This window comes from Seriola lalandi, unplaced genomic scaffold, assembly GCF_002814215.2.
Source record: "Seriola lalandi dorsalis isolate HSWRI2012SDOR001 ecotype SW California unplaced genomic scaffold, Sedor1 jcf7180002054861, whole genome shotgun sequence".
NCBI classification, from domain to species: domain Eukaryota; kingdom Metazoa; phylum Chordata; class Actinopteri; order Carangiformes; family Carangidae; genus Seriola; species Seriola lalandi.
In genome coordinates, this window is record NW_019525414.1 from 2,750,745 (window position 1) to 2,773,408 (window position 22,664).

General features: G+C 40.8%; 1 protein-coding gene across 2 annotated transcripts in view; it reads left to right on the forward strand.

Annotated features, from left to right (window-relative positions):
- The first annotated feature begins 4,300 nt into the window (after positions 1 to 4,300).
- si:dkey-178k16.1 (band 4.1-like protein 1) overlaps positions 4,301 to 22,664 on the forward strand; it is a 47,744-nt gene continuing 29,380 nt past the window's right edge. For both annotated transcript variants that reach the window (XM_023427629.1, XM_023427630.1), the window contains exon 1: positions 4,301 to 4,553. The gene's annotated coding sequence lies outside the window, so the exon portion shown is untranslated. The remainder of the gene's footprint in view (positions 4,554 to 22,664) is intronic.

Consider the following 22,664-nt stretch of genomic DNA (forward strand, 5'->3'; position numbering starts at 1 on the left):
CATAGTTGGAGGGACTGGAGCTGTCATTTTTATTGTGATTAGTATATTAAGGACTCACAGACTTACAGACCTAGAACATTTGGTTTTTGACTTTTTCTACTGAAGACTTGACATGTAAAAAACTTTTTAATTTTTAAAGGAAGTGTAAAAAAACATTATTAATTTATTTTCGTTTATTTTAATTCCTTATACTTTATATACAAAAGGAAATTAAGGTAATTTTTCTCACATTTTAAGAAGGTTCAAGTTGAAAATAACTAAAGTTCCCCAGCCGCCTTAAAATGAATCTGACGTTCCAGATGGTCTGTTGCACAGAACCATCTGGGAAGGCTTAGCTGGCAACTGTTTGGAAAAGGGCAGGCGCTTTCAAAAGAAAAGAAATTGGAAAACGATTGGATAAATCTGTCTATCAATGTTTATCATGAGGTAACTTCGACCAATCGGATTCTTCATCCTTCCCATTTTCTTCTCTATCGGCGGAGCCAGTTGGTAAATCAAACTTTTTCCGAAGACCGTCGGGAGAAAAGAGAAAACATCTTTTCCTGCCCAACATATTCTCCAGCTCCCAGTACAGTATAACAGTATCAATGCTAACCTCTTTAGAAGCCTCCATGCTTCTTGCTGTCATCACTCCTAGGACACGCCCCCCATGCCAGTACCCCCCCCCCCATAGGACACTGATTGGTCCGAACCACTGTAGTTAGGCCACAATCAAATAGCTTCAAGCTTCAAGAAATCCAGCTTCCTCGCAAGGTTTCTTAAAAATGTGTGTCAATTGAACTTAAATAATTAGTTCAACGTTGACTCATGAGTTGTGAAAATGTAAAGCCAGCTTAGTTAGAAGTCCTTCAAATGATTAGATTACAACATATGTTGTTTGTCCTTCAGAATGACAAGCAGAGGTGTTTTCTGATGTGATGTCTCTATTGGCAGGAAAATTAAACAGTTTTATGATGTGACAAAGAAGCGCTTAAGGTGTTTTAGATCTTCATTGCCATGGTTACAATAATAAACACTTGGTTAAAGTTGGATAATGATTGTGGCGGTGCTTAAAAAACACAAAAAAACTAACTAAAAAAACTAAACTGACTGTTGTGGGAACAGGAAACAAACAATTGTCTCCCATGTCAAAGTCTGACGTGTTGTTGCTCTATAACAATAAGTGTGTTTCCATCCAAACAAATGTAGTGGACATTCTGACTGAATTTTGAGAGAATCTGCAAAAGAAAATGCAAATGAATAAGTGTGTTTCCATCCACTTCCGTGAAGAGAAATAGCTGCTGGTGCTAATTCTCCAGCTGGAGAAAAGTTTATTCACTACGTCGTTTTAATGAGACTTCGTATCATTTTGCTTTTATGGATAAACCAACTTTTTGTTGTTCACTGAAGCTGAGAAAACAATTCAGTACACAATACAGTTGAGATATCAGGCTCAGTCAACAGCTGTTTCGTCTCTCTGGCAGATTTGCTCATGTTTTCTCAGTTTGAAGTCAGTTCTTCATACGACAGAAAGACCTGACAACACTGTACCAGAATTAGTACAAATACAACATGTGTGGTTATTTCCACTGACCTTGTTAAATGAATTGGTATTATTGGAGCACTGGAGACTGAATTAACCGTGGTTCACATTGTTTTCATTAACATCAGGAGAAACAACCGTGCCTTATAGTCCCACAGCAAGTTTCCATCATGTCTGTGGTCTTTGAACTACAAAATCTGTTGACAGTTTTAACTCTATGTATTGAACTTTTCAACTTTTCCCAATGGGAAAGTGCAGAGAAGTTACATATAGATAACCTATAACACATAAATATGTAAAATATGTGAAAACAGATGCTAACCCACTTGAGAAGTTTAAAGTCTCCACACAGAGGACAAGGAGGGCTCTCTAACATGACTGAATGAAACAGCTCTCTCTCTCTCTCTCTCTCTGAAGATGTAAGGCAGATCAGCCAGTCAGACGCCAGTGATCGTCCTGGCCACTGGAACTATAATGTGCAGCCTGTTGCCAAACCAAGTAATAATAGCAAAGTTGACAACTGACTCTAGCATGGAAGAAGAGTTTTCCACACACTGCAAACCGACGCATCCTCTGAAGAAAGTAGAGTTGTTGCTGGGCTTTTTCTTTTTTTTTTTTCTTCTTTTTTTTTACAGATCGCAGTGGTGTCGTCAGTGAATGTCAGCTGATGATCAACTGAAGCACCCGGATATTAGCAGCAGTGAACCTGTTCAATGAGCTGTCCCTTGGTGACAGTCTCAAAAAGAGTGTTAGGCTTCCTTCTCAAATCAACACACATATTTCATTTTGGGAGGTAATATGCAAACGATGTTTCTGTAGACATTTGATCTAAATGAATGCACTACTAAGTGATCATTCAGCCCATTAAATCATCATTTCGAGTCACTGACTGAACTCGTGTTTATCAGTGGTGACGGCCTGAAAATGAAAAGCAGAAAATTTAAGTTGAATTACCCTCGGATTAATAAAACATTTACAATGACTTAATGATAAAACATTAGTCGATTCCACTGAGTTGGCGTACGAGGTTTCACACTGCTGCAGCTGAGATTACTCAATTTGTCAGCAAAGCAGAGGTTTAGAATGATCTTTTCATATTATAGAAATGTATGGCTTTGCTCAGTCTCAGTGTGAGGAGGTAATAACTAGAAAAAATGATAAGGCCTTATATATGAAACAGAGGGAGCTTGAAGCAACATAATTCAGGTATGTAAGTCCGGTGGTGGTTCTTTCTTATGACACTACAGGCAGATATGTGTAATTACGTGTTGGAACGAGGGTGCAAAGGCACTGAAAAGCTCTCGGTGGCCAACTGAAAACTGAAATGTGCTTGATGTATGGGTGAAGGCCACACAATACACTGTATACTGTACTTATGGATGCGGTGTGTGTGATGACGGCCACATGGTGGCAATAATATACCATCATATACCATGATCATCTGCAGCAGCAATCATATACCATATCTCTTCACGACCACTTGGAGTTTGAGCTTATATGTTCACACAATGTGAAATTGATATCCTAAATGATTTTAATATGGGTAAGCCTAGTGGCCATGTAGTCAATATAATATCTTACTTCATTCAGTACTGGGATAACAAAGTCAGACATATCCTATAGCATCATCTGACACTCCAAAAATCTTCCCCATATGGCTATGAAGTCAGTGCGCTGCTCATTTCTGCATATCCTGTAAGCAGCTGAAGGAGACCCGCTGAAGCGTGACGGGAACTGATTTTCCTGTATGCATATTTGCATTTGAACAGAACACTTGTGCGTGAAAGCCAAAGAGGGCGTTAAGTACAGAAGGTTCCTGTGAGTCACCAGTGCAATACATCACCCACTTAGCCATCATTCATTCAACACGCTTCTTGCTATGCAGGGAACAATAAGACCATTTTTCTTAATGCGATGAGTGAGAGACGCACTTCTACATGTGTCTGAATGTAAGACATGTCAGGAGTTAAAGCTAGTTGAGTGTGTGATCAAACAGATGTTATGTTGGCTTAGGGAGCTCTATTTTAGCACTATCAAACAGGAAATGGACATTCATCAGAAAATTGCCACAACTGACCTCACGTAAAATAATATGCGTCCCTTTAACAATATGCCTTTTTCTCTATTTGTATCCTGTCCTACTCTGAGAGCACTGACCTCCATTAGTGCAGGGCTAAAGCCAGGAGACCCCTTTCACATGCATGCTCTGTTGTGTTTAAGCCTGCTTTACATCACATCTTTAGGCCCCAATCTACCATTATGTCAGCAACTATAAATAAAACTTTCTGTTAGTGCAAAGTCAAGAGCATTCATTTGCAATTAATAATGTCAAATGCACTTTGAATTTGGACTTTTAGTAACTGACAGGTGCGTAAATGACATTTGAGGGCGCTCAGACACAGACAGGCTGCAGGATCGTTCCTTGCTAAAAAAACTCTGGAGCAGCAGCTCAGCAGCTCTGAGGATGTGGACACTTGAATTGTAACGAAGGTCTATGATTACACATGAAACTGATCAGATAAGAACTTGACAATCATGAAATGAAGTAGCAATTCAGGAGACGATATCTATTCAATCAAATTCTGTATCGAATAAATTACAATGAGCCTAATTAAAAGTGGGTTTAAATCTGTTCAGCTGAAACCAGGCTGCAGGTCTCTTTCTTTTTGTCAGTCGCGATGCCATAAGTGCTCAACACTGTGCTCTAAAGATGACCCGAAAAATCAGTAAAGCCAGTGAGGGAAGACGCTGCGTGTCATAAGCGGAGCGGTCCTCACACATCACGCACGACGTTAGGAGTTCCCCCGCTTTCACCGTGAAAACGCCCCTCTACTCTCCTCCTAGCCCTTCCCGACCGTAAGCCATCCCTGCCGGCTTGTGCCTGTCTGTTGTCCCAGCCTGCAGGGCTACATCTCCCGTGGCAGAGTGAGGGGCTTGCTCTGGGGCGGTGGCGGCGTCCGTCTTCCAGGTTCCTGCAACCTCAATGATCAGAATCCGGACTGAAGCCTGACACCCGGACCTGACAGGACAGGTATGCGTTTTATTTTGTTTGTCTCATTGGGCGCGGATGAGAGCGGAACAGGTGCATGCTGCATTTGCCGGTTGCTACGAAATGACATTGTAGGTGAGGGGATGGGAAGCATCTTCGTGCCGGTGACAGGCTTTGCACAAAACCGCGCTGTGCATGCTCCGCAAAGACACCGCTTTGTGCCTCAAGTGTCATGGACGGATGGAGAGGGTGTTGCCACGGAGCTTTAATCCGACCAATATGGTCGGCAGGCTGCTTTAATAAGCTGCACACAATCAGGGCATCCTTTATTTCATGGTGATCAAGGCCCAGGCGGCAGAGTCAGCAGGTGCACCTTTCTCAGCATAGCGCCTCATCAGCTCGTTACTGTACACATCCAACCCACGTATAATTATTAGACCTATTCTTGGACATGCAAGTGTCTGCGGAAGATTGTGATTTCTCTATGTGGAGCTATAGGCTAACAGCTGATGCTCAAGATAATGAGCTAATTGAAGACGGCGTGTATTGTCGCGGGTGTGGCAGAGGGGGCAGGCGTGGGCGCCTCCACAACCACAAGGTCTCACAACTGTGTGAATTGCACTGTGAGAAAGTGAGCTATTAAACTGGAAATGCCCTGAAACTGGCATTAGATGAGTTTATTTAAAAAAAAAAAAAGAAAAAGAAAAAAGAAAGCTACATTCATCTCAATGGATAATGTAAAGGGGCAAATGGGAATTGATCCAATTTATTCACTTGCTTTTTACTTGGAATACAGGTTTTAAAGGGAATAAGTAGCCAATGGGTAAAGGAGATTTCCTATTCAGAAAACATTACTGTGATGGTTTTGATTTGATTTGATTTCCTCAGCAACTCAAAACTGTGACCACAATCACAATGAGTAAATTAAGGATGTATTTCTTTTATGAATTATATTCTCATGCATTATAATGACTTGATTAAATTCAGATTCAGATGTGTAAACTGTGAACAAAGAAACATTTAGAATGACATTTTGACATTTATAACAGATATGGTAATCTGCAAGAAACATACAAATATGAAGCTTACTAATACATTTTTGGGGACAGAAACAAATACCAGATATCATACAACAATAAAAGTTCAGCGAAGAATGAAATGACAAAGAGAGTTTCTGAAAAAAATAATGTGGAATATATGAGAAATCTACATAGTTGCACCATTCTGCAAGTTTTACCTCCAGACAAGTCAGACAGCAGAAGTTACCGTTATCAGTAATGCATCCCACCGTTCACCCTCTTCCTACTCACACAGCCTGTCACTCCATGTATATTTGGCTCCTTTGCAACCTCGCCACAGGCTACAGTAACTCCCAGACTCTGAATTTGTGGAGGCAGAGTCAGGGAGGGGGTAAATTAGATCTAAAATCCATCCATCTGTTTATCCATGCCTCTGTCCCTCCATGCATCCCCCAGTCTCATTTTCCTTTCTTTCACCTGCTCCACTTTCAGCCTCCCTGGTGTGCATTACAATGGTGCAACTATGAGCAGTGTGCTGCTCCTCTGTTACACCCATTTGCTAGTTCACATTAAAGGGCAAAGCCTCTTTGTGTGGATGCATGTTGTGTTAAACACCTACAGGAAAAATTATTTAATACCTGTTTTCAAGGCTGTGGTTCAAAGAGTCTCACTGCAGGTGATACAATAATGGAATTACATGCTAAATTTGCCACTGAGCAGTTTCTTCTTATCTTGGACATGTAAGATGTAACAGACAGTCAAGCAAAGCCCTCAGTTAAAACAGGGAGGTACTAGCAAAAGTATATGGCAGATGTACACATAGTGTTCACAGGCGGTGATTCTGCAGTACGTCACCAGTGCACATGTCATAAGGGCAGGGGTTAGTCTTGTGCTGTACAGCCACAGGATGCACTTTTATGTGTGTGTTTTTGTGCATGTAGATTCAGCATGCAGGCTTGTTTAAGGCGGCACAGTTCGATACTATTTTCCCTTGAGTGCTATTTCAAGTCATCCCATTATTGATTTGTGATAGCTCATTGAAGCAGGGCCAGTGATCTGTTCACAGCCAAATTGGAATTCTCCACAAGATAAACTCGCGTCACTTAGAAGTGAAAGGAGCTTTCAAAGGCATATCAGAGATAACAGCCGGTATTAACCGACACTCTTTGCATTAGCATAACAGACAATATGTTGTAGGATACAATGCCTGACTCAGGAAGCTATGACTGGTAACCCAGGTGTTAATCTTTTGATACGCTAAACCACATAAGATGAGCGCATTTTCTCGAGACAGTGTGTGATTGCTTACAGCTAAAGGTCATTACTTGAGAACATATAAATGTGTGAATTTATTGAGTCTGCCTGAGATTGAAAACAAGTGTCAAGGCAGTTTAAGATGTACTGTAATTTGAAAGTTCAGCTGTGGTGACCTGTTTAGTTTGAATGAGTGAAATGAATGAAAGTATGGTTAAGTCCTAAAGCTCAAAGATGAATAGGTCTGAAGAAATAACTGAATGTTATGTATCATAAGAGGAGTAAAAGAGGCCATCTATGTAAAAGTAGAGAAACCATCCCTCAACAGGGGAGGAGGTCTCAGACACCACCTATCTCCAATTTACAATGCTGCCCTTTCATCCCTTCCCAGGAGATTCAACAATCTAGCCTCAAAGAATAACAACTGTTCACAAGTGGCAAGTGACTCCAACGACTGTCGTTATAACACTATAGAGCACTAACGAAGTCGAAACCAACTTTCCACCAACGACATTCATGCAAACGACTGTCGTTGACACTTGGAGCACAAAAGGGAACCAGTGACATCATCAGCCTTGTGAACGCCCACAAGAGGTTAAATACCTGGGTCTCCACACCAGAAAGTAGGACCAGTCCCAGCCTGGTCAGATGCGTACATGAACTGATGAAGCCTCTTGGATGAGAGGTGAAACGTCTTCCCAGACAAATAACCAAGTCCAATTGTTTTTTCGATTTAAAACTCCTTCAGGATACTATGACCTGGACAAATGAGAATATGCACAGGCTGATCCTCCTGATTGATTTCCATAAGACCAGTAAAGGCAAACTCTTATTCTAAAATATGAGCGGATGAGAAAGCAGAGAAAGTGGTGAATTCTCCATTTACAAGTCCTATATTAGAAGACTTTTGGCTTAATCTCACATGACATTATCTGCAATCAGACTATATTGTAATCTTTTATAGTGCACTAAATAAGATTGATCTCTGTCATATATTGCAGCTAGCCTGTATTGCATATTTGATTTGAACAGTCTGGTCAGATTTTTGAGCAACAAATGATCCTCCCCAGGGTGTAAAACTAAATCTCACATAGTAAATACTCTATAATCTTTCATATTCTTGTCCCTCCACAGTGACGTACACACACGTACCGCAGATCTACATCTTGTTTCTCTGACCTTTTGTGTTCATGGCAAACCATTTTAATGGAGACTAGAAGATGGCATCCTACTTGAAACTGTTGGTCACCCTCTTCCTCCCACCACCACCACCGTCTCCACAGTGTCACGTCAGTGTGCTAACCTCTACATGAGCTGTCACATTCTTCAGTACAGTTCCATGTGATGCTTCACCTCTTCCTCCATCTCATGAATGTGTCAACTAGCAAAATAATGCCCACAGGCCCTCCTTTTTTTCTTTTTCTTTATCTTATTTTGATATGCTTGACAGACGATGTTAGGCAAGGGTTCCCATGGCAACTGCATTTTAAAGAGGCGCGCTTGTTGTTTCTGTGTTAACTATCGTTAGTGGCAACACTCTCCTCTGTGGTCAAATAACCAAAAATTTGAATTGTGCTGTAGGCACAGCATGGTGTCTGTCATTTTCTTGTGATTGGGGTGAGGAGTGAAGATATATGTTGTGTTTTCTATTTGTCTGCCAGTAAAAATCTGCCAAAATTCATCATCATTGTGTACAGTACACTAGAATGGGAACAAGGTTTTTGTCTTTTGTTTACACGGTGTGATCACTCTGATAAAGTCTAATATAATCTTGGAGATGAAGGATTGTATGATATTGGATCAATTACACTTGATAGGTTTTTTTCCTACCTAATTAATTATCACATAAAAAATGTGACCAAGGTGACAAAAATGCTTTAATGCATCGTATTGTGTTCTTTGTAACTTCCAATGAGAAACCTGGACAATGTTGTTTTACTGGAGGTCCTTTCCATACTTTCCTCTAACTCACTTTGCCCAGCTGAAGTCATGATGTTTACCAGGCTCTTTAAATACACAGGAGGTGCACACTGTAACAGCAGTAGCTATATGATGTTATGCAATCAGTGAAATAGCTTAGCAGGAAATATTCACTTTGAGAAACTCATTTCTATCGAGGCTGCGTCAAGGAGGAGGAGGAGGAGGAGGGTAGATTGTGATGTTGTGTTAAATTATAAGACACAACTACTAGAGAACGATATGTATGGCCTGCAGTCTGCACTTTGCCTCGCTCTGTCTCCCTGAAGTCCTGCAGCATGTGTGTCTGCCTGGACTGTACTTGTCAGAATGTGTATCAACAGTATGTCAACATGTCTACATTTTTAGTCACCCACACTGTGGGTTTCTGTACAGTAATGCTTCTTAAAATATTCATATTTTTTGATAGAGAAATTTAAATAGGTTGGCAGTCTGCATATTCCAATCTTGTCCTAGGAATTCCAGTTGCTTTTGACCTTAAATGTAATAGTCCCATGCCTTGTTACATATCCCAACATGACCTCCTTCACTAAATGGAAGATTACTTTGTGGCGTAGAATGGATGAGGCTGACTCTTCCACTCGTGTAAACTGATTCATATTTAACATATTCATCTCATAAATCAAACGAAGCATTTTGACAGCTCATTTTGAGACATTTCACTGCCTGATTTGTTCTAATCAGTGAGGATTAACTTTACAATGACCCATCCCCCTGCTCTAATAATTTTGATACGCACATTTGCCACCTTCTTTGACTCTAAGCGACAATGAAGCCGACACATATAAATTTGCAATCACACAATCTGTCTTTTCATATCAGCTCAAAAGGTGGAATTTAGCACTTCAGATGTTTAAGTGTAGAAACTGTATGAACCCCTGTAATTCCCCGTGCTGTTGTGCAGACCCTTCCCTCGAGTCAGAGCTTATACTATGTCGGACATATAGCACAAGTCCCTCTGGGCTTGCTTCCTCTTGGGGAGGATGAACTTGCAGCCTCATTGGTTCGAAAGCCGTATCATTTATCTCGGTTGTAGTGTGACGTGATTTGCAGCAGACTTAACAGTGGTGCTACACAATCTGCTTCCAAGACTGCTGCGTTCCAAAGGTTTGGAGAATGTGTGTATATGGCTTTCCCTGAACAAGGACATCTTGCCACTCCCTCTTCCCCAACCCCCATCGTCCTGTACCTGGTTTCTCAGAGCCAGCCTCTGCCCAGCAAGGATTGATGGACTAGCTGTGTATGCCATTAGAAGGGAAGCACTGATTACAAAGCCGAGATGTGGAGGGAGCTGCATGATGAAATGGCAAAGCTCAGAGAGGAATGTTCAGTGATTGGCTGATGCAGTGGGTGTCTTCTGAGTGTAGATACACTAAATTAGCATATACCATATAACACAATTGCCTTTTAGCAAAAGTAGCTGATTTATATATGTCTAGATACACATTAACAACATAAAAATCATAGCTGTTTATGCTAGTTGTCATGGTAACCATTAAGATGTGTGGGTGTTCGATTTAAAATGTTGCTTATTTTAACAGAAAAACTGTTCACAAAAAGTAAACAATATTACCATGTTTACCAGCCATGCTAATGGCTCTGTGATGTGCTTGGTATTTTGGGCTACCATCAGCAAGCTAACATGGCTACAGTGACAATGCTAACATGCCGATGTTTTAGCAGGTTTAATGTTTACCTACTTTCATCTTAGTTTAGTGTGTTAGCATGCTGCAGGTGAAGCTGATGGCGATGTCAGTAGTGTTGCAGGAAGTATGTCATAAACCAAAGTGTTGGCCAAATGAAAAACCAGCACTGCTATCCACTAAGCTAGCATGGTTTTTAAAATTACAAACAATCGCCCTTACTGTAGATTCCTTTAGAATTAGTTTTCTTGCAACTTCCCATGAGATTTATGGATTTTATTTTCAACTGAAATGGTAAAAACAACTCAGTGGTGTGTGATTCCAGTGACAACAACATCTCAGTTATTTTAAAATTAGATGTAGGGATTTGAGCTGCCGTCTGAAGACCTCCTCTTTGTGCTTGTGAATGACGTTTTTCAGATAAATGTCTAGACTTTTGTTTTCTCATGGCCACACTACTAACGGGGACGTCATTTAAATAAGAGTACCTGAAAAACAGACAGGCAGATTTTATTTCAATATTACCTCGAAATAATCACGTGGGCTATGACAAATTTTTTTCCCAAGAATCTGTGTTACTAGATGCTGGAGTATTGCCATGGCAGACCATCAGTCCCTCTGCACTGGTGACATCAAATGATAAACACTGAGATTGCAGTTTGTGCTAGTCAAAGGCACCATGGAGAGGGATTAACCTCCAAAAAGTGCCAGAAATCCATTAGGGCAGCCAACCTGTCCAGTTTACTCCTTCCACACTTTGAGAGCCTTGGATCCATGTCTATTGTTAGAATTATCTCTTAAAATGTCCTGAAACAGACAGATGGTTTAGTTTGAGCAAAGTGTCTTTGTGTCTGAATGAAAGTAACATCCCTTTAAGTCTCCAAATTAATTATTGGCCTAATTAACAGGAGTACAGTTCGGGGCATGCTTTGTTCATTTTTGTAAATGATGTAGTCACAAAAGACATTCTGGCAAAGGAAGAACACTCACCTGGAGATCACAGTAAGGCACATTATCTTACACAGGGAGCCCCTCTCTACAGCACACTGCACATGACTACTGCCACTACCGCTACTATTGCTACCTCTACTATTACCATTGCTTTGTGAATGTAACAAAAGATTATTTATTTAGAAATAAAAAATGTTTAGGTTTGTATGAGAAAAACTGAGTTTCATAAAACCCTGTCTATAAAAATAAGCATGAAACATATTCACCGTATTATATCCCAAATCTAAGCCTGTAAGTGAGGTTGTTGCACTCTTATGTCAAAAGACCTGATGGCCAGCTTCTTTAGCCAGAACAAGACGGTCAGGGAGCCATTGCTGGATGATAATAAGTTAAAATCCAACAAGCTGAACAAAACCATTGTCTTCATTCAAAGGTCAGTTGATTAATTCCAAAAACCCCATACAAACAAACAACCAATAAAACATTACACCTCTTACATTTCTTTGTCCCTCTTGGCATATAGCCATATTTTATTTTTTGATATCTGCCACTGTTTCAAGTGAGGTCTTTGAATGGTTGTGATTATTATAATAAAAGCACTTTAACAATGAGAGATTCTGCTGGAATCACTGGTTTGTGTGGAAGCACATATTGCATTTGCAAATAAAGCAAACAAGAGGAAACAAGTAATAATGAAATGCAGTATGGGGTCTAAAACTCTGGGGGGGATGTTGTGAGGAATGTTTTTGGGGATGATGCTTTTCTTCCAACAACAGCAGCGTACAATTTGTCAGAAATCAGCAGCACCAACATGCCTCTTTTACGCATTCAAGTTCAGGTCTGATCTACAGAGTTAAATACAATCAGAGGCATCCGCAGTGACAGCTCAGCTCTGCTGTACTGATGACGGCTCTGAAACCTAGAACAATAGATGTGAGACGTCTTTAAAATCTCAGGGGATTATTATTTTGTAGAAATAATGCAGGTTTTCAACCTAAATTTAGGTGGGGTTGGAATGAGGATTTCCTGCAAGTTATTGTTTTTGTTTTAAACAGCAAGAGCTCAGCACAGCATTCCAGTTCCTCCAACCTAAACAACCATACACTGTCTGTTGTCTGTCCCTATTCCCATTGGAGCATCAGGTTAAAATGGTGACACATGCGATTGCTTCTGGAATAGTTCACTTAAGTTTAGACACAAAAACAACTTGGTTCGGTGGAGGAAAAGATCATGGTTTTGGTTGAAATAAGCACTTCCTTAAAGCTAGAAAGCCATGGTTACTGTAATAAACATGCAGTTAAGATCAGCTCACCTGGTGCCAAGGCTGAGTGCTTGCCGCGGCAGCTTAGGTTCCCTCTCTCTCTCTCCCCTGATTTTTTTGTTTATCTCTACTGTTGCTATAGAAATAAAAAAAGAAAATCAAATCAGAATTTGGATCCTGACATTTGTCTTTTTGTGAAATAATTCCACAGCAGCACACAGCTTTCTTACAAAGCTTTGACATTGTGACCAGTGGAAGTGTTGATAACACTGTCACTCTTACTTTAGTCACTGTTCTGCTCTCACACTTTTTTATACGCGCCTTTTTTTCCCCCTCCAATATACTCTGGAGGGACGCTAACACTTTATGCTGTTAGCACATGTACAATTTCTTGACAGCATACTGTGTTTGAGGAGTTAGAGGAATCCACAAGCTGTTGTCCCCGTCTTCCTCCTGCTCTACTGTGACATATTTTGAGATGCTATATTTGACAGATTTCTCCTGCCCACCGCTGATGAAGGATGGGCCTGTGGGCAACTGACGCCTGCCTGAAGACACATCAATTTTTGTCAATTAAATTGACAGAGTATTTGTTTGACAGATGGCATGAAGACAAGGCGCAGGCAGGCCGTGGTGAATGGTGCACCACGGACATCATTCTGCCCTAGATGATCAGCCATTATGTCCATTACTATCTAGCAATTTATCTGAGCTGTCCTGCTGCAGACGATGAGTGTTTTGCTGTGTCACATTGTCTGCATTTTGCCCCCTCGTTGGAGAGGAGTTGAGGTTCTACAGTTTGAGATTGAGTGCAGTTTTTCAGTGGATCCAAGCTTACATCGGATCAGGGCCACCGCAATGCTCCGTAACGATTACTGTGTAACTGGACGGACTCTGAAATGTAGAGCACAGAGGAGGTCATCTCCAGAGATAGGCTGACATGACGAGGCTGAGTCCTGAATGACAGGATTCAGTGATAAGGAAGTCTGTGTGCTCATGACGACAGTGTGTCACTGAATTTTCCTTATCTGTGTTTTGTCTTAAAAGATTTTCAATAACTGTGACTGATCATCGAAACACAGCTTATCTTATTAATGCCTGCAGTGTTTTGTAACACACTTGAATAGGCAACGCTTCTCATGGCAACAAAGCACATTCATTTGAAGATACGATCTGTCAGAGATACCGCACATCACAGGCATTAGATTTATCATCTTTACTTTTCACCTAAACAGAGCAAATATATGAGACAAAGAGCCATGTGATAAAAAAAATTTTTGAAATGTGGAGGCAAATACTTTGCTGCGGAAAAATAAAAGTTTACAGATGTCTCATATTCAAACACAGTCGTTGGACCATCTGTAGTCTTTTCTTGTGTTGTGACAGACAGCATACAAGCTGTAAATAAATCATGGCTCCCTCCAATCCTGAATGAATTACAGGATTTGCACTGGTATTTGCTGCTTTGTTGCGTGTTTTGTGTCACAACAGCTATGATGAGGTACAGTGCACTCAGAAAGTATTCATCAGTCTACACTCAGTACCCCATAATGACAAGCAAAAATCCAATTTTAGAAAGTTCTGCAAAATTATTACAAAGGAAAAACTGAAGTATCACATTGACATAAGTTTTCAGACCCTTTACTCAGGACATTGTTGACGCACCTTTGGCAGCAATTATAGCCTTTAGTTTTCTCGAGTGTGACGCAATAAGCAACAAGCTAAGCACACCTGGATGTGCAGATTTTCTGCTATTGTTCTCTGCAGATCCTTTCAGGCTCTGTCAGGTCACATGGGGACTGTTGGTGAACAGCCATTTTCAGTCGACTCCAGAGATGATGCATTGGGTTCAAGTCAGGGCTCTGGTTGGGCCGCTCAGGGGGATTCACAGGGTTGTCCTGAAGCCACATCTGCGTTGTTTTGGCTGTGTGCTTAGGGTCATTTTCCTTTGGGAAGGTGATCCTTCCACCCCAGGTCCTGAGAACTCTGGGTCAGGTTTTCATTAAGGATCTCTCTGTACTTTGCTCCATTCAGCTTTCCCTCAACCCTGACCAATCTCCCAGTCCCTGCTGCTGAAAAACACCTCCACAGCCTGAAGCTGCCAACACCTTGTACCAGTAGGATGTTTTTATATCAACACACAGCTGGTGTGAACATCAGGTTCTTTGTCACCTCTCTTACCAAAGCCCTTCTCCTTCTTCTTCGCCTGCCAGTTAGAGTCCTGGTTGTTCCAAACTTCTTCAATTTAAGAATTATGGAGGCCACTGTGCTCTTGGGAACCTTCAGTGCAGCAGACATTTGTGTGCCTGAACACATTCCTGTCTCAGAGCTCTGCAGGCAGTTCCTTCCATTTCATGGCTTTGGTTTTTCAGAGAACATCTTCATCAATTTGACAACAGGTGCTGCAAATAATCACAACACAACAGAAGTGTTTCCAGCGGACACAAGCATGGGGGAGGCATAATCCTAACCACAGCATCCTGGGTTTGACCTCAACCCATGGCCCAACCTGAGGCATATCATCCCACATCTGTCTCTCTCTCTCCCTTACTTCCCTGTCTCTCTCTCACTCTTGCTATCGGAATTAAGGCAAACACCTTAAAAAGAAAAAAAGTGATGAACCTGGCTTGGATGCATTTGTTAAAAAAATTGAAGATATTTTCTGAAGTTTGTGTATTTGCATGTTTTCGTAAGTTGCATTGAGCTCTCAGGGCAACGGTAATTACCAGCTATGAGATCTTATATAGACAGGTCTGTCACTTTCCAAACAAACTTATGTGAAAGTTATATTTAAGTATTTCCTTTTTAATAATTTTTCAAAAAATTTCAAAAATTCTGTTTTGGAGGAAAAATTAATTCAAATGATTTTAGGCTGCAACATAACAAAAGTGAAGGGGGTGTGAATACTTTCCAGATGCACTGTAGGCCTATATAACCAGGTGAGGTCAAGTCTTCTGTATTTTGGGGGGAGTCTCAATGTTTTAACTGATTAGATTCTACAATTTAAAGTTAAACATGGAGAGATTTAAAGACTAATTCTTGTGCAATTACCTCCTACTCCAAATCCGTAAACCTGTAAGTGAGGTTTTTGTACTCTTGCGTCAGAAGTCCTGATGGCCAGCTTCTTCAGTCAGAACATCGAGATGGTCAGAGACCCATTGCTGGATAATAATAACTTAAAATCTAACAAGATGAACAAAAGCAGTGTCTTCATTGAAAAGTTCATTTGGTTAATACAAAAAAACATTAAAAAATCCATGTCTTACATCTTCCTCACCACTCTTGGTATCTAGCTATGCAGATAATTAGAATTTAATTTTAATATCTGCCACTGTTTCAAGTGAGGCCTGGTCTTCAGCACCACACATGAAATTCTGTTCACATCGAGATTCTGTGTAGAATGCGTTAGAAGGTGTAAAGGGGAATTTTTTTCTTTTCTTTTTTATTTAGGTGAACTGACCCAAAGGGTCAGTGGAGGCCAGTACTTCCCTGCGGAAAAATACAAGTTTACAGATGTCTCATTTAAACAGTGTTGGACTGTCTGTCGTCTCTTATTGTGTTGTGACAGTTAGCCAAGGAGTTGTAAATAAGTCATGGCCCCATTCAATCCTGAATGAATTACAGGATTTGCACTGTTATTTGTTGTGTTGGTGCATGTTGTCTGTCACCAACAGCTAAAAAAGGAAAAGCTGTGAAAAAGAATATTAGCCCTCAAGTAGCAAACTAATATTTAGAGAAAAAGGAGGGGGGAAGACTTGGTATTTCTAAAATATGTAGCGTTAACGCCATAATTTAGATTTTGCTCTTGTTGAAATGGGGCACCAGTCCTCTGGGAGGACAACAATGAATTACTTCATTGATAAATTTATCAGTCTCATCTCTGAAGCCATGACTTCTCGATTCAATGGATCTCTAGTCTCTACGTCAAAAGAACTAAACAGGACAAGAACTGGGTGAAAATAAAGACGTTTTCCAGGAAACTTTCTGTCTTGGGCGCTCTTGATTTCTGGTCGGCTTCTCTGTAGGCAGTCGTGCAGATGTGTTATCTGCTGGCGTCTCTTGCGGACAAAACGATCAAGTGCAAAAATGGCTAAGAGCCATGAGTTTGTGGCTAGCAGCGTAGAGCTAAGAGTTTACATAGCTACAGAGCCTTTTGAGCCAGGACTTTTCAGCTTTGAGCAGAGTTTTTAGCAAAGTGTGAATTGTTCACGACTGTTTTATCCCCTGGGGGCTGGCGCACGTTTCAGGGGCGTCACCCGTCTTCTCCTGTGTTTCCACTTGGAGAAGAGAGTAATTTTCCACTGAACTTTTGAATTGTTTAATTCTACAGTTTACCTATAAACTCGCACATCCATCTTCCACCATGACCATAAAATATTAAATGAAATAACATATAAAACTACTTGCACTAATAATGACAGACAGTAATAGGAGTGTTGATTTCATATTACATCCTTCAAACCTGGAATTAATCATGATACAAGTGGTTAACTGATCAAACAACAATATAAACATTTCCTAAAGCTAATAGTTTATAAATGTGGATTACACAGCAGTTCTTTGACTGTAATAATAATAATATGGACATCCTGGATGTCATGTAGTGTGTGTTATGTCGTGTGAAGGATGCTGACAGTATGGTCACATGAAGGACATTGTCTTAAAATCTACATGTTACATTTCAAACATTCTATGGGATAGAAGTTTGGGATTAAAATATTGCATAGGAACATCTCATGAGTTACAGAACAGCTAGATATTTAATTTTACATTCTTCCTCAGAACTGTGTCTGTGAAGAGTTTTCTGCTGGTCACTACACAGGGTTGGAATGTGGGTTGTAGTTTATGACTCTTATCTAGAGAGGGGCAGAGGAAGGGAGGTTGGTGCGTGTGTGTGTGTGTGTGTTCATGCATGACATAGAGAGGCCAGGATTCACACCTTACTGATAATCAGTCCTTTTGGTGTTACTTGTCCTATATAAGAAACAGTTAAAAATCATTAGATAGAGTTTTATTGTTACAAACTGGAGATTTTGCCTATGTTCTCCAGTTGCCTGGTGTCCATTGGGTTGATCCTCTGGAGCTGACCCTTTGACCCTTGGTCACATTCTGTGTCTCTCTGACATGGTAAAAGCATGGACAGTTTGTGAGAGAAGGGTGTTTTGTCTCCCTATCAATTTGATAGTTTGATGGTGGGAAGAGTCACAAAGTGTCAATTTTGGGTCCTTAACTCTGCATGTCCTTACAATGAACTTCTTTATTGGCTTGTGACTGATGCCAGCCAGGTATGTAGGCTACATGTATATCACATCGACTTCTGTCTCTTGATACAGTTTTCTATCAGCTGTAGTTTTGTACTGCTACGACCTTTACTTAGCTGTAGATCGGTTTTCATCAAGACAGAAACACACCTACTTACGTACACATACACACATGCACCACAGTGCCTACACAGTTTGAGATTAATGGACTAGAGTGGAAGTAGAGTGGAAACTGTCTGGGATTATTTTGGTTGTCTATGACTCAAGCAAATGTCAAAACCTGTTGTGCACAATCACAGTGCTGTCTGAGAGTAATGGAATCTAGTTAGATAACCATGCTAATATAAGCACTTTCCTAAATCTAGACTGAGACTGTTTTAATTTGGTCCATAGACTTCTGAAGTATTTCTGTCCTATTCAAGTAAAGAAAAGTAACTATTTTTGGAAGTCTTCAGTCCCGCACATTGTTTTCTGAGCTTCACCTACATCGATGGAGTCATACTTCAGAGACTTTCCTTACCGCTGGTTCTTTGAAATTCAAGAACCAAAGCAAGACCTTTAATGGGAGTCTGTTTGAAGACAGTGAGTGTTATAGGAATTTTAGTCTAAGCAGCCGTAGCGCCTCATACATCTCAGTCTCCATCATCTCTCTCACACAGATGATTAGGTGTGCGGAGACCATGTGGAGCTGGAGTGATTGAATCACAAAGTGACCCAAATGAAAGAATTGATTGGCCTCACGATCATGATGTGTGTGAAATGAGTGGCCTATAGTCAGTGACACTGATCTATTAGGATTCTTCTCGAGTTTGCTTCTGATTCGCTGACACATTGTTCTGACAGCTGCTTCATGGGCTTGGCATTCACACTTTTATTACAGTGGACCGATCTGATTGTCTCATGTGAGTGTTCAGGAGAACTGATATTTACGAGAGGAATGAGATCAGATAAAAGATAGATGTAAGAGTAAAAGAATCGACTTAGACTTTGAGTCATCTTTTCTGTGCTCAGTATATACCAGTAATTGCACGAAATATGCTTTCATAAGAATTTTAAGGCAGAAGGGAATAATTGTGGCCAAGGGGTCTAAGAAGCACACCATATAACCACAATGACCCCTATTTGAGTCGTGCACCTTTGTTGGATGTCATCCCACTTTCCCTCCCCTTATGTGCCGTCTGCCTCTTTACTGTACGAAATCAGTTAAATGAAATAGAAATGTAACAGAATTTAGGGCTCAGTCATATGCTTGAAATCAATATCATATTGATTAAAAAAAAAAAATCTCCCTCTCTCCCCTGCATGGGGGTGGGGTGGGTCATCCTCAAGCTCGGCTCCATCAGAAGCCTTAGAGTATCTTAGCCAGTCCTAGGATTGTACTTTTCTGGACACTGACCTCAGATGTTGTACCTTGAATCTACTGGAGCCACTCTCCAAAGTTGGGGGTCACAGTCTCTAATGCTCCTATTACCACTGGGACATTGGTATATTGCTATCAGGCTGGTGAGAAAAAGGCAAGTAACAAAGGATGACAGAGTGGTTGGTCAGGGGTTCATCCTACAGCAAGATAATGACCTATACATTAGAAGAAAACTAGACAGAGGCTTCACATGATAGAAGAGCAGCACAGCCTTCAGACTCAAACCCCATGGAGCTGGTTTAGAATGAACTGGACAGAAGGCGACAGAAAAACAAAATACAAGTTTAACAGATTTGTTGGAATTTCTGCAAAAGGGGACAAACTTTATGAACAAAGTTTAATTTCCATTGTAGAAAGAGCGTCACAGGTGTGTTCGGCTGCTGTATGAGTCAAAAATGCAGTTTAAATTTAGTTCTACTACTAGATTCCATGATTTCTTTCTTTTAAGTATCTCCAATTGTTTCTTTTTTCTATGCTTTAATTTCAGAAACACTGAGACATTGGATTATGTGAATTTAAGAAACAGATGGAGCTGCTCTAAAGCTTTTGACCGGCAGCGTCTGCCCTGATTGATTGGTGAACTGTGTCACTCTTATGTTTTACATCAGACAAAACTCCCAACACATGTGAAACAAAAACCTTCATATCTGTGTCAAGTTCTAATCATGAATCATTCATTTTGGAGAAAAGAATTAAAATGTTCTCATTAATAACATTATATGATCATATCGTTAGTGGACAATTCCACCAAAAGTCAGTAAATATTAACACTGAATAATTTCCCAACCCAAACGAAATGTGCTTCGTAACTAAAGTTTGATTGTTGTTAGCATTGAACTTACACTATGACTTTGATGGCATTTTTCACTGCTTCACTAATCAGTAAGGTCCATGCAGTGTTAAAGTTTTATTTGACAGAGATTCTGCGTCTTCACACAGTACTGTGCACGTAGGCATTCATGCAAATTGGCTGCTTCACTTGTCTGACTTTGACATTGTCTCATTGCATAAACATGAATCAGGCAAATTTACACATGGAAATTTTTTGCGAAACATATAAATCTCAATAAGTTTTTACCAGTTTAACCTGGAACACCACAAAATGTAATTACTGCCTATAATATCCAGTTATAATGAGAATATCTTTCATAATCAATTGTATTTTTATTCATTAATTAGATGAATGAAACACCTCACAGCCTCCTCAGAGTTGTAGAGGAACACTGCACGGTGTGTGACATCTGTAGCCTTCTCAGAGCCAGACTGCACTCCTCTTTGATCTGGCTTCATTATGCAGAGTGAGGCCGACCTATTATGAAAGCTGAGAGGTGCTGTGTTCCAGCATATCAAGCTGTAAACACAGAGAGGTCCTCAGACAACTGGTTGAGGAAGAAATTGTTAATTGTGGCCTCTTCTTTAAGAGAAAATACTACCATATCTTTTCCTGGTTTACAAACACTTCCATTGGTCGTTATTAGACCAAATTAGGCTAGTGTTTTGCTCGTCCCTAATGACAGTTTTCCCCGTAAGCTTTACACTTTTTATCGAAGCTTTCCATGTCCCCCCCTTACTAATCCCTTCTCTAATTAATCTGATGCCTTAGTTTATGCTCCTTCACATTTCTCACTTTCAAGCTTCAAGGTTTGCATTACAAATGTCCTCACAAACATGTGATGAAGTACATACTGAGGTGTTAATTATGCATTTTCAAACCTTCAAATCAACAACTTCAAAGTCTAGTATACTACTCAATGACACTTTGCTTTGAAGCAGAAATCACATTCTCTTTATGGCTGTAGTCATTAATGTAGTTGTCTAGTTCTTACACAATATTACACATGCTGTAGGCTAACACATTTCCTGGAGTTTCTTAAGAAATGATACATTCAAATGATGTGCTGGCAACAAGTGGCAGCAAATCCGCATAGCTCCTAGTTTTTTGCAATATATTTGTATATATTCGTAAAAATTTTATTTCGATTGATATTTTTTACTCTATGTCGTTGTTTCATCTGATGATGAAGAAAATAATGTACCCAAAAGAAGAACTCCTGGCCTTAAAGTTTACCAGATATGGAGTTAAACATCCCATACCGGCTGAGCAGAAGAAGCCATAGTGGATGCAGAGCCGGGGCTAAGCTAAAGGCTAGGAGATGGAGGTATAAGCCTTTTCTACCGTCGATCCTCATGGTTTTCATGGAGACCTGGTTAAAGATTTACCCGGCTTCACTGCAGTACGAGCGGACAGAGACGCCAGAGCAAGTGGGAAGAATAAAGGTGGAAGACTGGTTCTGCTTGTGAACAGTAGATGGTGCAACCCCGGTCACATCACAGTGAAGGAGAAGATCTGCTGTTGGGATACTGAACTGTCAGCAGTTGGTCTTAGACCGTACTATGTACCGAAGGAGTTCTCAAACATCATCACCATTGTTGTTTACATTCAATCATGAGCAGAGCCTGCAGTCACGTATGACGTCATTCAGGAGTCTGTTGCAAGTACAGACGCAGCACCCTGATGCATTCATTGCAATATTGGGGGATTTAAACCATGTCACTCTCACCTCTCACCTGACTGGCTTCACTTAGTATGTTGACTGTCCCACAGGGGAAAATAAGACACGGGATCTGTTGTATGCAAATGTCAAGGAGGCCTACACTGCTTCAGCTATACCACCACTTGGCAGATCAGATCATAATCGGGTTTTTCTTCAGCTTTCCTAAAAGGCCTGTGTACTGAGGCAGGATTCAACCACCTGCTCATTCAGGAACTGGACCCCGGGGGCCAGTGAACAGGAAAGGCAACAGGCCCGGACGGTGTGTGTCCAAGGACTGTGCAGCCCAGCTGCCTGAGCCTCTCCAGAGGATCTTTAACTTAAACCTACAAACAGGGAGGGTCCCGGTCCTATGGAAAACATCATGTCTTGTTCCGGTACCTAAAGTAGGACGACCGGCTGAGATAAATGACTATAAATGACTGGTGGCCCTCACGTCACACATCATGAAGCGGCTGCTTCTCAGGTCATTTGATGTCTGCGGTGAAATGCTGCACGTTTTATCAGTCAGCGGTGGCCAGTGTATTCTTTAATGCTGCAGTCTGCTGGGGCAGCAGCATGTCTGACATGAACACAAAAAGACTGTAAAAGCTGGTCAAAAAGGTTGGGTCTGAGCTTGGCAGGAGTCTGGACTCACCCAGGACTGTTGTGAAGAGACGCATGCAATGTAAGATGAAAGCCATCTTGGTCAATACCAACCATCCTCTCCACCACACTCTGGCAGGACAGTAAAGCAGCTACAGCTGCAGCAAACGTCTCATCTCACTGCGCTGCAGAACAGAGAGGTTCAGGAGATCCTTTGTTCCCACTGCCAT